We start from the raw sequence: 23657 nt of genomic DNA, 5'->3' as shown, positions 1-23657 counted from the left end.
ATTGACTTACTTCACTCAGCATAATACCCTCCAGTTCTATCTACATTGAAGCAAATGGTGGGTATTTGTCATTTCTAATGGCTGAGTAATATGCCATTGTCTACATAGACCACATCTTCTTTATCCATTCATCTTTCGATGGACACTGAGGTTCCTTCCACAGTGGACATTGCTGCTATAAACATTGGGATGCAGGTGTCCTGGCGTTTCACTGCATCTGTATCTTTGGGGTAAATCCCCAGCAGTGCAATTGCTGGGTCTAGGGTAGCTCTATTTTTAACTCTTTGAGGAACCTCCACACAGTTTTCCAGAGTGGCTGTACCAGTTCACATTCCCACCAACAGTGCAAGAGGGTTCCCCTTACTCCACATCCTCTCCAACATTTATTGGTTCCTGTCTTGTTAATTTTCACCATTCTCACTGGTGTGAGGTAGTATTTCATTGTGGTTTTGATTTGCATTTGCCTGGTGGCAAGTGATGCAGAGCATTTTCCCATGTGCATGTTGGCCATGTCTATGTCTTCCTCTGAAATTTCTGTTCATGTCTTTTGCCCATTTTGTGATTGGATTGTTTGTTTGAGTGTTGAGTTTAATAAGTTCTTTGTAGATCTTGGAAACTAGCCCTTTATCTGATAGGTCATTTGCAAATATCTTCTCTCATTCTGTGGGTTGTCTTTTAGTTTTGTTGACTGTTTCTTTTGCTTTGCAGAAGCTTTTTATCTTGATTAAGTCCAATAGTTCATTTTTGCTTTTGTTTCTTTTGCCTTCATAGATATATCTTGCAAGAAGTTACTGTGGCCAAGTTCAAAAAGGGTGTTGCCAGTGTTCTCCTCTAGGATTTTGATGGAATTTTGTCTCACATTTAGATCTTTCATCCATTTTGAGTTTTTCTTTGTGTATGGTGTAAGAGAATGGTCTCGTTTCATTCTTCTGCATGTGGCTGTCCAATTTTCCCAGTACAATTTATTGAAGAGACTATCCTTTTTCCAGTGGATAGTCTTTCCTGCTTTGTCGAATATTAATTGACCATAGAGTTGAGGGCCCATTTCTGGATTCTATATTCTGTTCCATTGATATATGTGTCTGTTTTTGTGCCAGTACCACACAGTCTTGATGACCACAGTTTTGTAGTACAACCTGAAATCTGGCATGGTGATGCCCCCAGATATGGTTTTCTTTTTTAAAATTCCCCTGGCTATTCAGGGTCCTTTCTGATTCCACACAAATCTTAAGATGATTTGTTCCAACTCTCTGAAGAAAGTCCATGGTATTTTGATAGGGATTGCATTAAATGTGTAAATTGCCCTGGGTAGCATTGACATTTTCACAATATTAATTCTTCCAATCCATGAGGATGGAATATTTTTCCATCTGTGTCTTCCTCAATTTCTTTCAGAAGTGTTCTATAGTTTTTAGGGTAGAGATTCTTTACCTCTTTGGTTAGGTTTATTCCTAGGTATCTTATGCTTCTGGGTGCAGTTGTAAATGGGATTGACTCCTTAATTTCTCTTTCTTCAGTCTCATTGTTAGTGTATAGAAATGCCACTGATTTCTGGGCATTGATTTTGTATCCTGCCACGCTACCAAATTGCTGTATGAGTTCTAGCAATCTTGGGGTGGAGGCTTTTGGGTTTTCTATGTAGAGTATCATGTCATCGGCGAAGAGGGAGAGTTTGACTTCTTCTTTGCCAATTTGAATGCCTTTAATGTCTTTTTGTTGTCTGATTGCTGAGGCTAGGACTTCCAGTACTATGTTGAATAGCAGTGGTGAGAGTGGACATCCCTGTCTTGTTCCTGATCTTAGGGGAAAGGCTCCCAGTGCTTCCCCATTGAGAATGATATTTGCTGTGGGCTTTTTGTAGATGGCTTTTAAGATGTTGAGGAATGTTCTCTCTATCCCTACACTCTGAAGAGTTTTGAACAGGAATGGATGCTGTATTTTGTCAAATGCTTTCTCTGCATCTATTGAGAGGATCATATGGCTCTTGTTTTTTCTCTTGTTGATATGATCTATCATGTTGATTGCTTTACGAGTGTTGAACCAGCCTTGCATCCTGGGGATAAATCCCCACTTGGTCATGGTGAATAATCTTCTAATCTACTGTTGGATCCTATTGGCTAGTATCTTGTTGAGAATTTTTGCATCTGTGTTCATCAGGGATATTGGTCTATAATTCTCCTTTTTGGTGGGGTCTTTGTCTGGTTTTGGAATTAAGGTGATGCTGGCCTCATAAAACGAGTTTGGAAGTACTCCATCCCTTTCTATCTTTTGGAACAGCTTTAGTAGAATAGGTATTGTGTCTTCTTTAAACGTTTGATAGAATTCCCCTGGGAAGCCATCTGGCCCTGGACTTTGGTGTCTTGGGAGGTTTTTGATGACTGCTTCAATTTCCTCCCTGGTTATCGGTCTGTTCAGGTATTCTATTTCTTTTTGTTCCAGTTCTGGTAGTTTGTGGATTTCCAGAAATGTGTCCATTTCTTCTAGATTGGCTAATTTATTGGCATATTGCTGCTCATAATATGTCTTCAAATCATTTGTATTTCCTTGGTATTGGTTGTGATCTCTCCTTTTTCATTCATGATTTTATTAACTTGAGTCTTTTCTCTTTTGTTTTTAGTAAGGCTGGCTAATGGTTTATCTATCTTATTAAATCTTTCAAAGAACCAACTCCTGGTTTTGTTGATCTGTTCCACAGTTCTTCTGGTCTCTATTTCTTTGAGCTCTGCTTGAATCTTTATTAACTCTCTTCTACTGGGTGTAGGTTTTATTTGCTGTTCTTTTCCAGTTCCTTTACATGAAAGGTTAGCTTGTGTATTTGAGTTTTTTCCAATTTTTTAGGGATGCTTGTGTTGCGATGTATTTCCCTCTTAGGACTGCTTTTGCTGTATCCCAAAGATTTTGAACAGTTGTATCTTCATTCTCATTAGTTTCCATGAATCTTTTTAATTCTTCTCTAATTTCATGGTTGATCCTTTCATCTTTTAGCAGGATGCTCTTTAACCTCCACATGTTTGAGTTTCTTCCAAATTTCTTCTTGCGATTGAGTTCAAGTTTCAAAGCATTATGGCTTGAAAACATGCAGGGGGGGATCCCTGGGTGGCTCAGCGGTGTGGCGCCTGCCTTTGGCCCGGGGTGCAGTCCTCGGGTTCTGGCATTGAGTCCGGCGTTGGGCTCCCAGCATGGAGCCTGCTTCTCCCTCTGCTTGTGTCTCTGCCTCTCTCTCTCTCTGTGTCTATCATGATTAAATAAAAAATAAAATCTTAAAAAAAAAAAGAAAGAAAATATGCAGGGGACAATCCCAATCTTTTGGTATTGGTTGAGACGTGATTTGTGACCCAGTATGTGGTCTATTCTGGAGAAAGTGCACTTGAGAAGAATGTGTATTCAGTTGTGTTTGGATGTAAAGTTCTGTAAATATCTGTGAAATCTACCTGGTCCAGTGTATCATTTAAAGCTCTTGTTTCTTTGGTGTTGTTGTCCTTAGAAAATCTGTCATTTGCAGGAAGTGCCATGTTGAAGTCTCCCAGTGTAATAATCCTAGTGTATTATTATCTAAGTATGCCTTTTTTTGGTTATTAATTAATTGATATACTTGGCAACTCCCACATTAGGGGCATAAATATTCGTGATTATTAGGCCCTTTTGTTGGACAGATCCTTTAAGTATGATACAGTGTCTGTCTTTATCTCTTACTACAGTCTTTGGAATAAACTTTAATTTATTGATATGAGGTTTGCTATGTCTGCTTTCTTTTGAGGACCATTTGAATGGTATTATGTTCTCCAACCTTTCATTTTCAGGCTGTAGGTGTCCTTAGGTCTAAAATGAGTCTCTTATAGACAGCAAATAGATGGATCTTGCTTTTTATCCAGTCTGAAATCCTGCACCTTTTGATGGGATCATTAAGCCCATTCACGTTCAGAATTACCATTGAAAGATATGAGTTTAGTGTCATCATAATACCTATTCAGTCCCTGTTTTTGTGGATTGTTTCTTTGGACTTCCTCTTTCTTTTCCAGAGTTCCCCTTAATATTTCTTGCAGAGCTGGTTTGGTAGTCACATATTCTTTCAGTTTCTGCCTATCTTGGAATCTCTTTTATCTCTCCTATTCTGAATGAGAGCCTTGCTGGATAAAGTATTCTTGGCTGTATGTTCTTCTCATTTAGGCCCCTAAATACATCTTACCAGTCCTTTCTGGCCTGCCAGGTCTCTGTGGAGAGGTCTGCTATTAATCTTTCTCCCCATATAAGTTAGGGATCTCTTGTCTCTTGCTGCTTTAATGATTTTCTCTTTATCTTTGGAATTTGCAAGTTTCACTATTAAATGTCGAGGTGTTGAACGGTTTTATTGGTTTTGGCGGGGGGAACCTCTCTATCTCCTGGAACTGAATGCCTGTTTCCCTCCCCAAATTAGGGGAGTTCTCAGCTATGATTTGTTCAAATATGCTTTCTGGTCCTCTGTCCCTCTCGGTGCCCTCTGGAACCCCAATTAAATGTAGATCTTTCCTTCTGAGGCTGTCATTTATTTCCCTTAACCTTTCCTCATGGTCTTTTAATTGTTTTTCTCTTTTTTCCTCAGCTTCCTTCCTTACCATCAACTTGTCTTCTATGTCCCTCACTCTTTCTTTTACCTCATTAACCCTCGTGGTTAGGCCCTCCAGCTTGGATTGCATCTCATTTAATTGATTTTTAATTTCGGCCTGATTAGATCTAAATTCTGCAGTCATGAAGTCTCTTGAATCCTTTATGCTTTTTTCCAGAGCCACCAGTAGCTTTATAATTGTGCTTCTGAATTGGCTTTTTGACATCGAATTGTAATCCAAATTCTATAAGTCTGTGGCAGAGTGTACTGTTTCTGATTATTTCTTTTGTGGTGAGTTCTTCTTTCTAGTCTTTTTGCTCAGTGCAGAGTGGCTAAAAATGAGTTGTACTGGAAAAAGGAAGAAAAACAAAAGGGGAAAAACAAACAAAAACCAAGGAGGGGGCCTCTGGTTCTATGTACTGTAAATCCCTCGACTTCCCCTGGAGCTTTCCAGTGTTGCTTGGTCAAGAACTTGCTCTTCCCCTGTCGTTCCAGCTGGTCTTTGGGGGGAGGGGTCTGCTGTGCTGATTCTCAGGTTTGTACACCTGGGGGTGCTGCCGTGCTCCCTGCCAGGTGCATGGCTCAATGGGAGCTGTTTATCCTGTGAGGCACCTGTTTCCTGGCAGCCCCGCTCCATCCCAGACACAGGGTGACACGAGCAGGGACAACCACACCAGCCGCGGCCAGCTCTCCAGCTTTGGAGTCAGCTCCCACAGTAACTACTGTAGTTCCTAATTTGCACTGGCCTGGATGCTCTGGGGGTGGGGGAGCAGCTCAGGGGCGCCCAGTGGCAGGAGCGTCCTCGCTGTCCTGTGTCCTCCCCACCTCAGTCTGTCATGGGGCAGGGCAGGATTCTAGGCTGTATCCGTTTGGTGCCCTGGAATCCGGGGCCTGTGCCACTGAAATCGTGCTGCCAGGGCCGTGCAGCGCCCTCCACCCGGACCTGCCGCCTGAGCTGCTCCCGAGGCCCTGCTGGGTGTGTGCTGCAGCCCTTTACCAGCTGGGCCCACAGTCTGTGGAGTGCTCTCCCCGAGGCGCACTTCCTCTGCTAGTGACCCCGGGAGACTGGAGGCTCCACTGCCCCTCCTGCAGTTCTGCCCGAGTTCCCTGCTAAGCGCCTTTCTGTCTGGGAAGAATTCCATGCAGATTTTTAAAGTTCCTGCTTCTCTAAGGCTGGGCTTTACTGTCCTGGAGGCTTTCACCATCCCGCTTAGCCTGGCTTCTTGTGGGGGGGCCCCTCCCCGACTTGATTCTTTTTTATTTAATTACTTTTTCATCTTACTACCTTGTTAGAAGTGCAAACTCTTCTCTCTGTAGCATTCCAGCTGTTCTCTCTTTAAAATCTCAGGTCGAATTCGTAGGTTTTCAGGATGATTTGAAAGTTATCTAGGTAAGTTGGTGGGGACAGGTGACTTGGGGACCCTACCTACTCCTCCACCGTCTTGCCCCACCCCCAACATAGCCATAGTAATCTTTTGAAAAAGTATATTAAATTACCATACTCTTTCCCCTGCTAAAATACCTCCATGGCTCGTTATTTATTAAGGTTATTTTAGCCAGTTATCCCTAATCAAATGCAAGGTTCATATTATATACCACTGTCTTCTCATACCAGGATCGCACCTTCTCTTATCCTTCTCTTTGGGAACTGTGAACAGGCCATGCTTCCACCATGGGGCAATGCACATTGCTATTTTTTCCCCTTGGACTGTCCTTCCTTCCTTTCTTGTTCTTCTAGGGAAGTTACATTCATTCTTCATTAAGCAGCATCAGTGCCTCACAGACTCTTCCCTGATACAACTGCCAAATTCGGTTGATAGTTTTTTTCATAGTTGCAGTTTTCTCTCTACTTGTATGATTATACATTGTTTTCAACACTAGATTGTGACTATGTTTATTATATCATTAAAGATTTATAATACTTTAAGTGAATGATGGAATAAATGAATAAAGGGGCACCTAGGTGGCTCAGTTAACTAAGTGTCCAACTTTTGATCTCAGCTCAGGTCTTGATCTCAGAATCATGAGTTCAAGCCCTGTGTTGGGCTTCATTGAACCTACTTAGATAGATACATAGATAGATAGATAGATAAATAGATACATAGATACATAGATAGATAATAGGACAAAATAAGATAAAAAATTAATAAATCTTAGAGCCTCAAAAACTTTTCCTGGAAAAATTTTAGTTTATAATTTTTCCCTATAGTCAGTATTTTATTTATAGGAGATTATTTATTGGTTAGGTATTAGAAATCTATTTGAAAAGGTCAAAAGTTAAAATAATTGCTTTATTCTTTGTTCCATAAGGACTAAATTGTAAGATCTTTATAGGTTTTATCTAAAAGAAGAACATGAAAATTTGGAAGCAGGGCCAGAGAAAGAGGAGTGAAAGCTCAAGGATATATTAGTGAGATATATTACTTAGATAAACTCTTTAAAATTAACTTCATTTATGACAGGTGGGTACTTTATACTGGTGGGTAGAAAGAACAAATCAGCTTTCTTCATTTTGTTTCTCAGTCTTTGCTTTTGGATTAAGAAGTGTGTATCTCCCCCTTTCTGAAGTAGCATTTAGCGGAGAACAAGAATTACTAGTAGCCTCTGAAGATCTTATATTTATTTCACTGGTAGGAGAGATAGCACTGCATTTTGAACTGTTGGGGGAGTATGTCCTATGTTAGATACTTCAATTATCCCCTTTCTCCTTCAATCCATGCTCTGAGAGGTGATGGGAATGGGTGATACTGGTGGAGAGGAAAGATTCAAACCAGCAAGTATCTGTTGCTCTGCAAGAATTTTCCATGAGCATCCATAATCTGCTGATTCATTTCTGCAATCCATTCCTGCATGCTGCTTGGTGTTAGAGATTTTGCTGCTGGAAAAGTAGCAGTCATGTCACTTAACATGACCTGTCTCTTGTTTGTTTAATTCCTGAAGTCCATCCCCTTGCTCTTCTCCCAGCCCAATATTATTATTTTATTTTTATTATTATTTTTTTTATTTATGATAGTCACACACACACACACACACACACAGAGGCAGAGACACAGGCAGAGGGAGAAGCAGGCTTCATGCACTGGGAGCCCGACATGGGATTCGATCCCGGATCTCCAAGATCGCGCCCTGGGCCAAAGGCAGGCGCCAAACCACTGCGCCACCCAGGGATCCCCCAGCCCAATATTATTATTCTGATGTGCCTGATAGCTGAATTCTGCATTGTCAACTCAGTAATTCATCCATGATGTCCTTTCTCTGTATTGATGCCTCATTTGTTCTAAGCTATTCCCATCTTCCAGTATTGGGAGTTCTTCTGAGAAATTGGGGATTCTGGCTTGCTGAGTGAATGGGAATTGCAGAGGGGCTGCAAGAGATTAACAAAAGGATCCTGGGCTTTGTTCTCCAGAACTTCCCTCATGTGGGAATCTCCACCACTCAATGAAGAGGTAACTCTCTTTGTCTGAATTCTGATTGTCTGTGAGAATAGGTAAGGTCTTCTCCTCTCAGTTTTGTTGCTTCTCAATCATTTCCATAGTTGGAGGAATTCATGGATTAGGACAAGTTTGAACAGTCCTCCTTAATACATCTTGCAACGGAGATAATTCTGAATTGACCTTCTGCTTTGATGGTGTTATTTGATCTGCCAGGCTCAAATATATGCACTGTAAAACTGTTGGGCAGATTCACACTATTGTTATCGGGGCCGGGGTGGGGGGGAGGTTGGCATGTGAGATAGTTTAACAGGCAAATCTTCCTATGGAAACTCAACCAATTCTTCCTCTCTGAACATCAATGGCACAGAGACATTGGCATTTACAACAGAGCCCTCTGATTTATCTATAGTTTTCCTACTCATGGATCCCCTTTCTGATGCCTGACTTTCTTTGTTGCTATTTATTAAAGGACAGTTCTTCACGGCCTGTGTAATATAAGTTGCCCATCTGTTGTGACCATGTACTGCTGAAGTCTTGACTGGGTAACAGTATTTTCTTCTTTAAGAAGAAAAATTTTAGCTGTAAGCTCTCAGTGAGCTCTCCATGATCACCTAACACTTGTTCCAGTTGCTGCCTTGTCTCTACTTTATACAGTTGGAGCTCACTTTCTTTAAGGTACCAAACCAGGAAATAGAGGGAGCTCATCAGTGACAGAGTAAAGTCTGTTGGACTGACTACTCTGTAGTTGCTTGACTTCAGGTCCTGTCCACCATTTTTATTCTTCCATTTAGTGTTCCACTTCATGTTTCATGTGTTTGAGGGCATCCAGCCTGGATTTATTGCTATTTGGTAAGTCTGTGGAGCTATGCCAGCTGCTAAGGTGTTTTTCTTCTGCTTGGAAGGAGCACACAAATCCAATTTTCCTTTCACTTTAACAACTGGTTTTGCTTCCTTGAGTTTAACACTTATCCCATAATACAGCTTGAGTCTAGAGTCTCAGTAGATTCTTCAGACTGAAGCCTGGTGTGGATTCTCTTGACAGCATTGGTAGCATTCATAGGCAGCTTTCTGTTCCCCTGATGGAAGGGACGGATGACGGAGCTCCTGGAGGGGTTGTTATTTGTGACTGTGTTGCTATTTTCTGCTGAATATCATCAGTCCACGGTTTATTAATTAACTCAGAATTATCTTCCTTTAGTTGGTGGAGAAACCTGGCTGCACTGCTATTTGAGAGTTTAGAATTATCCAATTCATTCTAACTTTTTTCTGACTGGCTATTAACAGTTGCTGCTTCTTCATCATAATCTACTTCATTAAGAGCCTGAGGCTCCATGACGGATTCACTAAGAATGTTGTGGGTGACAGGGTCTTCATTTGCCATGATGATACCTTGGGAAGAATAAGGAGCCATTGTTATATTCAGAAATCCTGTGTGCCTACAAGAATCTGAGTTGATTCTAGTATATGTATAATGCCAGAAGATAGTTCTTCCTGGGTTTCCCTGGGTTTTCTTTTTCTTTTTCTTTTTCTTTTTTCCTGTATATTTCAGGTCTTCATAGGAAAGGAATTACAGAACATTTCACTCCCTGGACACATTTCAGGATAGTAAAAATTCTTGTCTTCTGAAGACTTGCTTACATTTCAGAGTAATAATAATAATAGATATGCCATTCCCTGAGAAACATCTGATTAAAGTTCAGTGTAACAAACCAAGAGAGCTTCCTCTCCTCAGATCATAAGATACTAACATTTTAGATTAAAATAGAGTCTTTTGACACAAAGAGATGGAAAAATATTCCATGCTCATGGATTGGCAGAATTAATATTGTGAAAATGTCAATGTTACCCAGGGCAATTTACACGTTTAATGCAATCCCTATCAAAATACCATGGACTTTCTTCAGAGAGTTAGAACAAATTATTTTAAGATTTGTGTGGAATCAGAAAAGACCCCGAATAGCCAGGGGAATTTTTAAAAAGAAAACCATATCTGGGGGCATCACAATGCCAGATTTCAGGTTGTACTACAAAGCTGTGGTCATCAAGACAGTGTGGTACTGGCACAAAAACAGACACAGAGATCAATGGAACAGAATAGATAATCCAGAAGTGGACCCTGAACTTTATGGTCAACTAATATTCAACAAAGGAGGAAAGACTATCCATTGGAAGAAAGAGTCTCTTCAATAAATGGTGCTGGGAAAATTAGACATCCACATGCAGAAGAATGAAACTAGACCACTCTCTTGCACCATACACAAAGATAAACTCAAAATGGATGAAAGATCTAAATGTGAGACAAGATTCCATCAAAATCCTAGCAGAGAACACAGGCAAAACCCTTTTTGAACTCAGCCATAGTAACTTCTTGCAAGATACATCCACGAAGGCAAAAGAACTATTGGGACTTCATCAAGATAAGAAGCTTTTGCACAGCAAAGGATACAGTCAACGAAACTAAAAGACAACCTACAGAATGGGAGAAGATATTTGCAAATGATGTATCAGATAAAGGGCTACTTTCCAAGATCTATAAAGAACTTACTAAATTCAGCACCAAAGAAACAAACAATCCAATCATGAAATGGGCAAAAGACATGAAGAGAAATCTCACAGAGGAAGACATAGACATGGCCAACATGTACATGATAAAATGCTCTGCATCACTTGCCATCAGGGAAATACAAATCACAACGACAATGAGATACCACCTCACACCAGTGAGAATGGGGAAAATTAACAAGGCAGGAAACCACAAATGTTGGAGAGGATGCAGAGAAAAGGGAACCCTCTTACACTGTTGGTGGGAATGTGAACTGGTGCAGCCACTCTGGAAAACTGTGTGGAGGTTCCTCAAACAGTTAAAAATAGACCTGCCCTATGACCCAGCAATTGCACTGTTGGGGATTTACCCCAAAGATACAGATGCAATGAAACACTCGGACACCTGCACCCCGATGTTTATAGCAGCAATGTCCACAATAGCCAAACTGTAGAAGGAGCCTCGGTGTCCGTCAAAAGATGAATGGATAAAGAAGATGTGGTTTATGTATACAATGGAATATTACTCAGCCATTAGAAACGACAAATACCCACCATTTGCTTCAACGTGGATGGAACTGGAGGGTATTATGCTGAGTGAAATAAGTCAATTGGAGAAGGACAAACATTATATGTTCTCATTCATTTGGGGAATATAAATAATAGTGAAAGGGAATATAAGGGAAGGGAGAAGAAATGTGTGGGAAATATCAGGAAGGGAGACAGAACATGAAGACTCCTAACTCTGGGAAACGAACTAGGGGTGGTGGAAGGGGAGGAGGGCAGGGGGTGGGGGTGAATGGGTGATGGGCACTGAGGGGGGCACTTGATGGTATGAGCACTGGGTGTTATTCTGTATGTTGGTAAATTGAACACCAATAAAAAATAAATTTATTATAAAAAATAAATAAATAAAATAGAGTCTTTTTTCACCACAGGGCTAACGGGGTATATGTATCAGCTTCCCAATATGAGCACTAAGTGATACAATTTTGGAGCTCCTGTCCTGTGATATGAATCCACTGTGTACCCAATAATACCTGATTCTCACTGTAGGCAATTGACTGATTGTTTATGTCCTCCTAAAATTCATTTGTTGAAAGCTAACACCAATGTGGTTGTCTTAGGAGGCTGAGCCTTTGAAGGTGATTAGGTCATAAGGGTGGTGCCCTCATTAGTGAGGTTATTGCCCTAAAAAGTGGCTTCAGAGAGCTCCCTCCCCACTTCCACCATGTGAAGACACAGCAAGAAGATAGCTGTCTATGAACCAGGAAGTGGGCTCTCACCAGATGCCAAATCTGCTGGTGATCTTGGACTTCTCAGCTCCTAGAACTGTGAGGAATAAATTTCTGCTATCTATAAGTGTGAGTTATACATGGCCTGTTTCTCTGCAATTTGGTACTTCTGTCAGGATATGCATGAAATTACATAGATTAACTTATTAACTTGCAAGTAGGATAAACTCTCAGACCCTTCACACTTTCTAACTTAACATATATTACATAAAATATCCTACATAAACAAACATAAGTACCTGTTTCTCAATAAAGAATAACATCAGTCTCAATAATGTCCTTAGTGTTTAGATTTTTTTCCCCTCAAGTTCTTGGTGTCTATGGCTTTTGGTTTATCATACTATTCAAAAAGCAAGCAAGCATCAATCGCTGTTTTATAAATCAACAAACTAAGTTGAAAAAGCATAAACTACCACATGTATATAATAATCTGGTATATATGCAATGACTTCTGCCACATATTTGGGGATCCCACAGGTGGTTCCAATAGGGAGAGCATTCTTTCCACTGCTAATTTGGCACTACCCAATTGGAATTGAGTTTTGCTCAAATAAGTCATAAAATGTTTAATATACCTCAGTTTAACTTTTAACCATACAAACTTGTTAATTGTATCCCTCAGTTTAATAAAAAAAAAACAAACATTTCTGTTGTGGGTTTGACTCTCTACATAATTTGTATATCAGTTCTAACTTGTTCCCATTTTGGTAGGCAGGGGAATAGGTTTGTCCTTCTAAACAATAAATATTTCATTAAGAAGTGTCAGTGTCTTTTTGAACTGATAGAAGAAGACCTATAGAACTCTATTTTACTTTCAAAATTGCTATTATCTTCTACAAAGGAACAGATACTGTCTGAACATAAGAAGAATATCAAAATAATGATGCCTATTTAAAAAATATTCTGGATTTATAAAGCCAAGAAGATATTATCACTTGAAACATCCAAGCAGAAACAGTATAGCTATCATCATTTAAAATGATGGACTAGATAATTTCAAAGGTTTCTTTCTACTCTAAGAACATATTTTATAATTGTGTCAGATAATCTTTCTGCTGCATCCATTCTGAAATTGTGCACAACACTGATTTCAAAGTAAGTTTCTCTTTCAGTTCTCCCTATCTCAGTGGATGGTACTAATACCATCATGCTTCAACAGCTTAGAAAACCACGCATCACTCTTTTTACCTCTTACCTATAAATAGAATCCATCACTAAGCCCTTTGATGGATACTCCAATTTATTCACATATGTTTTATCTTCACCATCACTAACCTCATGCAAGATACAGTCATCTTTTACCTAAACTATTGAATTACTTCTGTCTGAACTACAAATGGAACTCAAGCCTCAAGGTCACAATGTGAGAAAATACATATTTAAAGCATTTATGCTAATCTTAGGAAAATAAACACACTATAAATTCACATTTCTTTTAGTACATGTATATTTACATTATCTTATGTCCAATCCTCATAATGTAATCTAAATAGCACTCTCCTCTAATATATTATATTCTAAGCTATCATTCATTCATTCTTTCTTTCTTTGTTCTTGATCTGGGGCACTGGGGAAGAAAGAAGTTTTGGGAGGGAAGCAAAGAATTTTATGTGACTTGTTACCAAAAGTCCAAAAGAAGTCTAATCTTCATATATATTAAAATTAATGTGAATGTTCTGTTCTTCACAGTGGCTCATGTGGATTAGCAAATTACATTGATAATGACTAGGCAACTGTGATTTCATAAATGTTATTAGGAAAAAAGTTCTCCAGATGGGTTTAAGTACTATCCTTTTGTATTAGTTCTTAAAAGGGCATATGTTATAAAAGTTCATCCTGAATTATCAGAAGTGACCATGAAATTTGCCATGCCAATACTTAATCCATCCCAGAAGTGATATTCTTTTGTCAAGTTTAAATGATACTAATATATATATACTCCTTTTGTCTCCTTAGTAAATGACACTATTGAGGATATGATTGTCCAGTGAAGTCAATGTCACTGACACAGTGAAATGTACTTTGTCACTCATATCTAATAGAGAGGGTCACTGAACTGTATTAAAATTAAATCTGCATTTTATTTCCTGGAATAGATAGAATATGAGCAGAAACTGACTCTAGTAATTCCAATTTTGGGGAAAAATAGCTCTTTACTATTTCAAAAAGTTTTTGAGGGCAAAGAAACTTTAGATGGGATTTTTTTTTTTAAGTAATGAATCAATTGCGTTATTGCTGGGAACTCTTTTAAACATTAAATATTAAATTGTACCTATGCAATGAGCTCAGGGGGTATAGCTTGCAGTTTCTTCCACCTTCCTGGCTTTTTTCTTTTTTCTTTCTTTTTTTTTTTTTAGTTAGTCAAACTGCCCAAGATGAAGATTTTAAAGATTACATCTCAAACACTCTTATGTAGTTAAGTGTGGCCCTGTAACTAAATTTTGGCTAATAAGGTAAAGACAGAAGTGCTCTATGTCAGGTTCTTGGAATTTCAATAGCTCACATCAGTGCTTTGTTGTTATTAGGTGTCTTTTCCTGGCTCCTGCTGCCTTTATACAGATAGGGTGACAGACTGCTAAAGCCCCCAGGTTCCCTAAATGGAAAACCAAGAGAGCCCAAGTATATGGACAATGGAATGGAGGGAGGCTGGGTATCTGCAGGCTCTGTGATAGAGTTGCTATATACCAAGCATGGGCCTGCATATCTTCAGATTTTATATATACTAGAAACAGACTCTTATCATCTCTGGTTTATAACACTTTGATTTCAGTGCTTCCACTAAAATCTAATCCCAGTAGATATAGTGACATTTCATGGAATAAAGATATTCAGGTTAATGTAATGTGATAAAAATTATTTGTTTATAAGTCTTTAACAGTTTAAGTACAGAAACAAAATAAACATTCGAAACTTCTACAACAATTAGCATCCATGTGATGCTTTTATTGTATTTTGCAAAGATATTCATCTGTATTAGACAGGAGAAAAATTTAATAGAGATCCTTATCACAGATAATTTGAGACCACTTAGGCAACATTTATTATGTGTATGTGTGTATGCATGTGTATGTAATTATTATTTCCATTCATGAATAAATATCTAATGGAAGACAGGCTTTGTCTGAGGAGCTTAAAATTGTTCAACAGGTATGAAGTCATCCTGTGTCTGCTCTCAGTTTCTATCATCCTTGAAAGATAAGTAGGAAACCACTTTAGCTACTCTTGGAATTATACTTCCTGCACCAATCATGTACAAAAACCTAGATAGGAGAAGAGTCCCAAGTATCTGTGTGAGTCTTAAGACTCTAATAGAAATAGTAAGGTCATCCCCAGTGGCTCAGCAGTTTAGCGCCTCCTTTAGCCCAGGGCAGGATCCTGGAGACCCAGGATTGAGTCCCACGTTGGGCTCCCTGCTTGGAGCCTGCTTCTCCCTCTGCCTGTGTCTCTGCCTCTCTCTCATTCTGTGTCTCTCATGAATAAATAAGTAAAATCTTAAAAAAAAAAAAAAAAAGGAATAGTAAGAATATCTTGTGCTAACATCTTGGTCCTGGGGAATCATTGAAGTTCATGGTATGAGTTTATAATGTTAGGTCCAACTGTAGAGAAATATCTGTCACTTAACAAGTTAACTTTGGTCAAAAAAAAGGTCAATATAAATGACAGACAGTTTTTCAATAACCCAAATGGATAGAGTTCAAGGTAAAACATTTTTCTAGAAGAAGTGAGATGTAATTGCTGAAAGGCAGAGACAGGAGGGTGGGGCAAGTGAGGGACAGGAGAGAAAGGGAAGGAGGGAGAGAGATAATGAGTAAGAATGAAAGTTATTATATTCTCTATAGCTTCTACAAGTGTATGGTGATAGTGCAATTTCATACTAGGAAGAAGTTTAAATAGGCAATGGCTAATTTATGAAATTGTTGTATTGTACCATAGCAAAGAGGGAAATAAAACTTAAGTATAATAATCACCATTCTTCTACAAAAAAATATTATTTCCCCCCCTCCTCAAATAGTCTTTACAAAAAAAGAAAAGCAGGTGATGAAGGCTTCACAAATCACAGAATGTTCTTATTTTTTGTCTTCATGATTTTCCAGACAATGTGCAATTTATTTCAATTTTCTTCTTTTATTTATTGCTCAATTTTGTTTATTTTCTTATTTGCTATTGAAGGTTGCTTTATAAAGTCTATCAAATATACAATTTACTGGGAATTCCAGCCTCTGGTTTTACTGCCGACTATGAACAATACAGACAATAAAAAAAAGAGAGAGAGGCGAGAGAGAGAGAGAAACAGTTTTATTATTACCTACCGCCACTTAAAGATAAACCATGGCTCAGTTATTAAGGAGAATTGGATGTCCTTTCCAATCAGATATGGAAAGAATGTAATTCTTTTTTAAACTTTTTTTTTATTAGAGTTCAATTTGCCAACATTTAGCATAACACCCAGTGCTCATCCTGCTAAGTGCCCCCCCTCAGTGCCCATCACCCAGTCACCCCAACCCCCCGCTCACCTCCCTTTCCACTACCTCTTGTTTGTTTCCCAGAGTTAGGTGTCTCTCATGTTTTATCACCCTCACTGATATTTTCACTAATTTTCTCTCCTTTCCCTTTATTCCCTTTCACTATTTTTTATATTCCCCAAATGAATGAGACCATATAATGTCTGTCCTTTTCCAATTGACTTACTTCACTCAGCATAATACCCTCCAGTTCCATCCACGTTGAAGCAAATGGTGGGTATTTGTCATTTCTAATGGCTGAGTAATATTCCATTGTATATATAAACCACATCTTCTTTATCCATTCATCTTTCGATGGACACCGAGGCTTCTTCCACAGTTTGGCTATTGTGGACATTGCTGCTAGAAACATTGGGGTGCAGGTGTCCCGGCGTTTCACTGCATCTGTATCTTTGGGGTAAATCCCCAGCAGTGCATTTGCTGGGTCGTTAGGCAGATCTATTTTTAACTCTGAGGAACCTCCACACAGTTTTCCAGAGTGGCTGTACCAGTTTACATTCCCACCAACAGTGCAAGAGGGTTCCCCTTTCTCCACATCCTCTCCAACTTTGGTTGTTTTGTGTCTTATTAATTATCACCAGAATGTAATTCTTGAGGGTAAATAACATTTAAGTAAGAAAGGTATAAATATAATTAAATTACAGTTCTCAGAACAAGGAAAACAGTGATGTTTCTCATACAAAAAAAAAACAGTGATATACTGTACCTGAGATATATATGTATGTATATGTATTTATTTATTAGAGAGGGAGAGAGAGAGAAAGAGAGAGACAGTGAGAGGTAGAGACAGAGGGAGAAAGAAGCAACTTTCTTCTGAGCAGGGAGCTGGCACAATCTCAATTTCTAAGATTATGACCTGAAACAAAGGCAGACACTTAACCAACTGAAGCACCCAGGTGCCACATACCTGAGATACTTTTAAAAGGAGTAAAGAGAAATAAAATTCGGTCAAAATTAAATAAATAATATAATTGGAATAATTGAATGTGTCTAATACAGGTAATGACTAATCTTTATTATGTACTTATTTTCTTTCAGATATTGTCTTAAACCATATTAAAGATTAATAACCCCATTTCACAGATAGAAGCTTACTCCTATTTTATATGGCTCTCTAGTCAATAAGTTCATATTAGAACAGGGGGAAAAAAGGAAGAAAAAAAAAGCAAAACTATATAGTAAATAGTAAATAATAAAATAATAAACCAGCAACAATAACAAGAAAATATGTTTTAAAGAACCAGAAATGAAAATGTAGAGAAGGAAAAGTTTTCCCTTCATCCTCTAGGGTCCCTGGATGAATCTAAAAATTAAATTGGTGAAGATAGATTAACAGGAGAAAAGCATACAAATTTTATTTAATATAAAGTTTTACATGGCATGGGAGCCTTCCTAAGGAAGGCTTAAACCTATGTACTTTTATGCTAAGTTTTGTGTACCAAAGAAACGCTATGTACTTTAAAGATAGGTTTGATGAAGAGTAGATAGCTGTGAAGGAATATGATAAGTTGAGGAGTGTGAGGTCATTGTAATAAACCAGGGGAACCGGTTTACTAGCGAACTTTCTAGCACATTCAGTCTGTTTATTGAGATTCTTCATGGTGGACTTTGTCTTCAAAGATAAGGATACTCTTTTCTTCTGGGTATGAGGAAGGCACCTCTCATTTGAGGGTTTGATGACCTGTTTCAGAAGGACAAGGGGCTGGGAGAGAAGGTCCATGTTCCTGCATGTTCCTGCATCTGCCATATTCTCAAATTCCTTCAACTTAAAATATTCAATGTGTGAGGGTGCTATATTTTGGGGTAATGTGTCATGAACCTCTTCAAAATCTACGTTTATGCTAATGTTAGGTAGATTTTGAATACTGGGAGATGTGATTTGGAGGTGTTTTTTTTGTTTTGTTTTTTTTTTTAAACTGAAATACAGCTACAATGTTGGCAGGTATTACCACTTCAAAAACTCTCAGGCAATCACTATACATTTCTATAAAAGAACTTGAGGAATCTGAGAGGATTATCAGTTTCCTTATAAACATTATACAACTAATTTATATTTTAACAAACTGAAAAAATATTTTTTAAAGATTTTATTCATGAGAGACACAGAGAGAGAGAGGCAGAGACACAGGCAGAGAGAGAAGCAGGCTCCCTGCAGGGAGCCTGATGCAGGACTCTATCCTAGGACTCCAAGATCACTATCTGAGCCAAAGGCAGATCATCAACCACTGAACCACCCAGATGCCCCTAACAAACTGAAAATATTGACAGTCTGCACCACTGTTAAATACAAACATGGCATTTGTAACAGGGATCTCGAGCTTGCTATCCCTTTTGAAGAGTACCCTAAGAAACAGCAGGATGACATCAGAAATAAAAAAAGAACTTAGAAAACTTACGATATTCAAAAGGAGAAAATTTGAAAAATAAAATTGTAACTAGTCTGTAAACATAGCTGTTTCCAAAAGACTGCTGTTGGAGTTTAAAATAGAAGAGCTCATTAAATGCCTAATAATTTAGGGCAATCATTTTGACATTTTCATCTTTTTTTTCTCTATGATATTAAAATAAGAGCTTTGAATAGAAGAAATCTTGTGAGTTCAGTACAGGAAGGAAGACTATAAGCAAATTAATTTAATTTGCTTGTTAATTAGTTAATTAAGAAAATGTTAGAAATGGGCTTTCACTGGTCAAGTTGTATATATTTAAATTTTGTGAATTACCTAAATATTTTAAAGATGATGCCCACCTTGCAAAAAAAAGAAAAAAAATCTATCAGACCTGTGGAGTATACCTTAAAGATAATCCATGAGCTTTGATGCTTATGATCCTGTGTTCATCCATTGGTATAGTAATAGTTCTGGTTTTCTGATACGGACTAACAGAAGAGGAACATAAAATATCTGGAATACCAGTATAGCTATCAGAAGGAATTAGAAAGGCTGACTTCGAAGGAGGCATCTCGGAACAGTTTGGTGAAGCATCAGGCAGACAGGCTTAACATCTGAAGGCAACACAGCAAGTCTTCCATCGTAGTAGTTCCCAAAAGCAGCTACTTAAAAATCTGGATCTCTATTTGACAGAAGACTGCTTTACTTTTAATAGTATCCCAATCTTCATTGTTGTACATGGAAATAAATTGGTTTTGCATTAAAAAAAAAAAAAGCCGGTGGGCAGCTGCTGGGATACGGACTATAAATGTACTGCATCCCTGCGTCTGGAAGCTTAACTTACCTATTCCAGTTAACCTTTTGTCCACTCAGGAGATTTAGGATTGTCTTTAAATTGTTTAACATTGAATAATATTAATATTGAATAAATAAGGGACTAACAATGTTGAATTTATCTGAGCTCTCTTTTCCTGGAAAGCTTGTCAAGAGATCCTCCCCTTCCCTTTTGTGTTCTGAGAAATGGTTAACTGCGGAAGAGTGACTTTTTTGGCATATTCCAAGAATTAAACACCTCAAGCCTTCAAGTAGGACTCACTGTCATCCTTCTTTATAACCCCCTTGTTTCCACGATTATGAACCCAACTTTTCCTCCCTAGTCTTTTAAAACGTCTTCATTAATGAACATTCCTTCTATTACAACAGTCTGAATAAAATCATCTATATAATCTATGTAATTTGGTCTTTTGCAAGACCTTTGATTGATAAAGTGAGTAGAATGTGGTAAATGGAAATTAGGAAGGGTATGAATATGACAGGAAGAGATAATTTTTGTGTATTTATAACTATATTGTAATTTTTGACAATTTTCTTTTTTCTCTGTGAGTTAGGAAGTTTTTCCTTTTTTTCCCTAACCCTACTACAAACAGGATTGCTTTCATAATATATGAAATTACTTGATGATCTAGTTATTTACTTAGTTTATATTTTTTAAATGTTTTTTGTTTTTTTCTGATTTAGAGCTAGTGCTGATATTAACCTGGGTTTTGTTAATGGGTGTACATTTCTCAGAGAAAATAAATAAACTTTATGAAAAAAATATATTTATATAATTGCTTCTCTTAAAATGGTTGCCTAGTAGTAAATAATCAATCTTTTGATTTTCTCTGTAAACATTTACCATGCATAGCTGTTATCACAGTTCAAGGGCTTTTTTGTTTTGTTTTGTTTTTCTGTTTGTTTTGTTTTAGAGAGGGAGAGAGAGAGATGGACATGGTCAGAGGGAGAGAGAGAAAGAATCTTAATCAGGCTCCATGCCCAACATGGAGCCCAACACAGGCTCAGTCTCATAATCCTGAGATCATGACCTGAGCCAAAATTCAGAGGTGGACACTTAACCAACTGAGCCACCCAGGCACCCTCAAGGGCCTTTTATTTGTTTTGTTTTGTTAACCTTTATCAATGATTTGTTAAGGGTTAGGCATTGGACTAAGTGGTTTAAATACTTTTCATAATCCTCTCAATATACTTACCAGGAGGAAAGTCAGGAACAAAGGTAGGTAGTTTGCCCTACTCACATAACGGGGAAAAGACAGAGCCTAGATACAACCCGTGTGATCCAAACCCAAAATATAACCTCTTAACCAATTAGAATTCTTTCAGAAGTTTAAGGAAATGTTTTGTATATTATTGAATATTACAAATATAAGACAAAAATATGCATCAATTAAACTGTAAAATGAAGTTCATTCAGAAATTCTTGCTATTTGGATTCTTATCCATAATTTATAGTTCTAAAGAAAGAAAAGTCGATTGATAAATACATATGATTCTTTTCCTCACACAAGAGAGAAAGGCACCCTATAATTTTCCAAATTAACCTACTTAGCATTGTTAACATAGGAATTCAAGATTAGTTGGTTTGCATTTCCTAAGGATTCAGCAGAAGACAGTTTGGGATTTATTTCTGAGCTCCTGAAGAAAGTACCAGCAGAAATACCCTCCTCCTACCTAGATTTAGCAGTTGTAGGTATGCAGGGGACAAGTGGGAAGTGGTTAGAGAAAGAACATAATTGCTTTCTACACCTCACTTCAAGACTACTTCAGATTCCTCCTCCTGACTTTTCTGTCCTTACAAATAAGAGTTTCTTATGTAAATCCTTGTTCATCTCTCCAAGCAATTTGATATTCCCTGATCAACTTCCTTTACATCTGGTACTTAAATCTATCATATCACTTATTCTAGGTATTATTTGCTTTTAAGTGTCTTTATTCTCACTGTTCTGATATAAAGAAATATTTGTTGTTTAAAATTATGCCTCCAACACCAATTTGGATTCCTGACATTATAGAAGGTTTTTAGTGAATATTTGACAAATGAATATATCACTTATTCTAGGTATTATTTGCTTTTAAGTGTCTTTATTCTCACTGTTCTGATATAAAGAACCATTTGTTGTTTAAAATTATGCCTCCAACACCAATTTGGATTCTTGACATTATAGAAGGTTTTTAGTGAATATTTGACAAATGAATATATTGCATTATGAACATACTACATTTAACTTATTTTCTCCCTATAAATTAGAGAACCATTTATTCACTTTAACCTAGATCTATAATTTCTATATGCTTACATAATTCAAGTCAATTGAAGAACTGAAAATTTTCTAAAAATTCTTGATTGTTTTGATTGGTGTTCTGTTTAAATTAATAGCATAATGTATGAATAATAGCTTTAGTCCAAAAGACTTTTCAAACACTAAAATAATGTATTTTATAATCATAGATCTGATTAATTCTGATTGTGAATGTAGATCTAGAAATGCGATATATTTATTAAAGAAATATACTTCTATATTCTAAACTATTTGACAATCAACAAACGCATAGAATATTAGACTGGCATCAAAGCATAAACATTTTGTTGACTGGTTAATCTGCTTCTCTGTTACTACTCTTCCAGTGAGTGGGTAGATGCTCTTGAATTCCTAGGATTTAGAAAAATTAATGTAGAGTATTTTATGTTAAAATAAGACACCTTTTTGACTCTGAAAGCACCTTTGCTTTCCTTTTACTACATTCTTTGGTATTACTTTGCTAGTTCAATTCAGTAGTGAAGCTTTTAGTCTCCATGGTTACTTTTGCAAATATAATTTGGTGAGAAGATCAGAGTAAAAATCAATCAAGGTAGTGCTTGGACATGCAATTTAACAATCTTTCCTAATGAGTACACTTCATAGCCTATTTCTTATAGTCTTTTAGGAATTTTCTTAATTTTTTAATTGACATCAAACTAGCTTTAATATAATTCCCCTTTTCAAACATTTAGATTAAAAATAAATTCCCTGTAAGCATCTTCTATACTAATTAAAATCTAAATATGCCATTTGTATCAGCCAATTATCATACATCATTTATATCTGGTAATAAAAATGAGGGAAAGGAACAGGTTTTGAACATTTGGAGAAATATAGGCATTTAAGTATGTATTATTTTTAAAAGGACTTAAGCAATTTTGTTTATGGGCATGAGGCATAAAGGATATGACAGTTGTGAATTTCTACATAGCCAACTGTCTGAATTATTACTGAGAAATATATTTATTCAAATTTATGTTCAAATATCTTAACCAACAAAGGTGATTGGTCCTAAGATAGGGAAAAATGCAGTAGAATAGAAATACACTTACATTACACAAAGATATCAAGTTATAGTCACTATAATATTTTCTATATAGAATAAGAACACTTTACATTTTTTATTGTAGGTAATCTAGTACCCACAAGTTAGGTAATTTGAGTCAATGTGAGCAAATACTTATTTTCTCGTAAATAGTATTTAATAAAATGAATTGTCATAGCTGTGCTATGTAATTCTATTCCTAATTCTATAATGGATAGAGTATAATTCTGAAAACTGTTATTTTGAATATTGAAGTAATGATGAATTAGTAATATATATGAAAGTATTTTATAAACATAAACAGTACTTTTGTTTTTGAGTGAGTGTGCTTTGTATTTGAAAAATACTATTAGTGGTTGTTTTCTTCATAGAATAAATACCAACTTTTAAAAATAATTATTGTCAGCAAACAATATTTTCCATGCATTTCTAAATTGAACTTTCAAAGTCTTAGTGATTTAGTTATAAATCTATGAAATAGTAACAGGGGACCCTTGATTAATGTGTGCTTATATAAATTTAAGCATATTAAATTCCCTTAAATGATCAGTCGCATTTTCAGCTTATTTAAATTCACTCACCCATTTTAATCTACATTCATAAAAATAACAATGCTTGTGTTTTAAGTTTGTGAAATACTTATCCTTAGAAAACTTTAGAACATTAGTCAACTCTAATAAATTTATTAAAATAATAAATTCAGTGGTTTAATT

At 37.0% G+C, this 23657-nt stretch overlaps 1 pseudogene; it reads right to left on the bottom strand.

The window, feature by feature from the left end:
- Nucleotides 1-7031: 7031 nt before the first annotated feature.
- On the bottom strand, nt 7032-19333 carry LOC121476892 (annotated as a pseudogene).
- Nucleotides 19334-23657: the final 4324 nt, after the last annotated feature.

This window comes from Vulpes lagopus, chromosome 16, assembly GCF_018345385.1.
Source record: "Vulpes lagopus strain Blue_001 chromosome 16, ASM1834538v1, whole genome shotgun sequence".
Classification (NCBI taxonomy): Eukaryota; Metazoa; Chordata; class Mammalia; order Carnivora; family Canidae; genus Vulpes; species Vulpes lagopus.
Note: the sequence above shows the minus strand (reverse complement) of the source record. Positions and strands in the feature narration are given on the sequence as shown.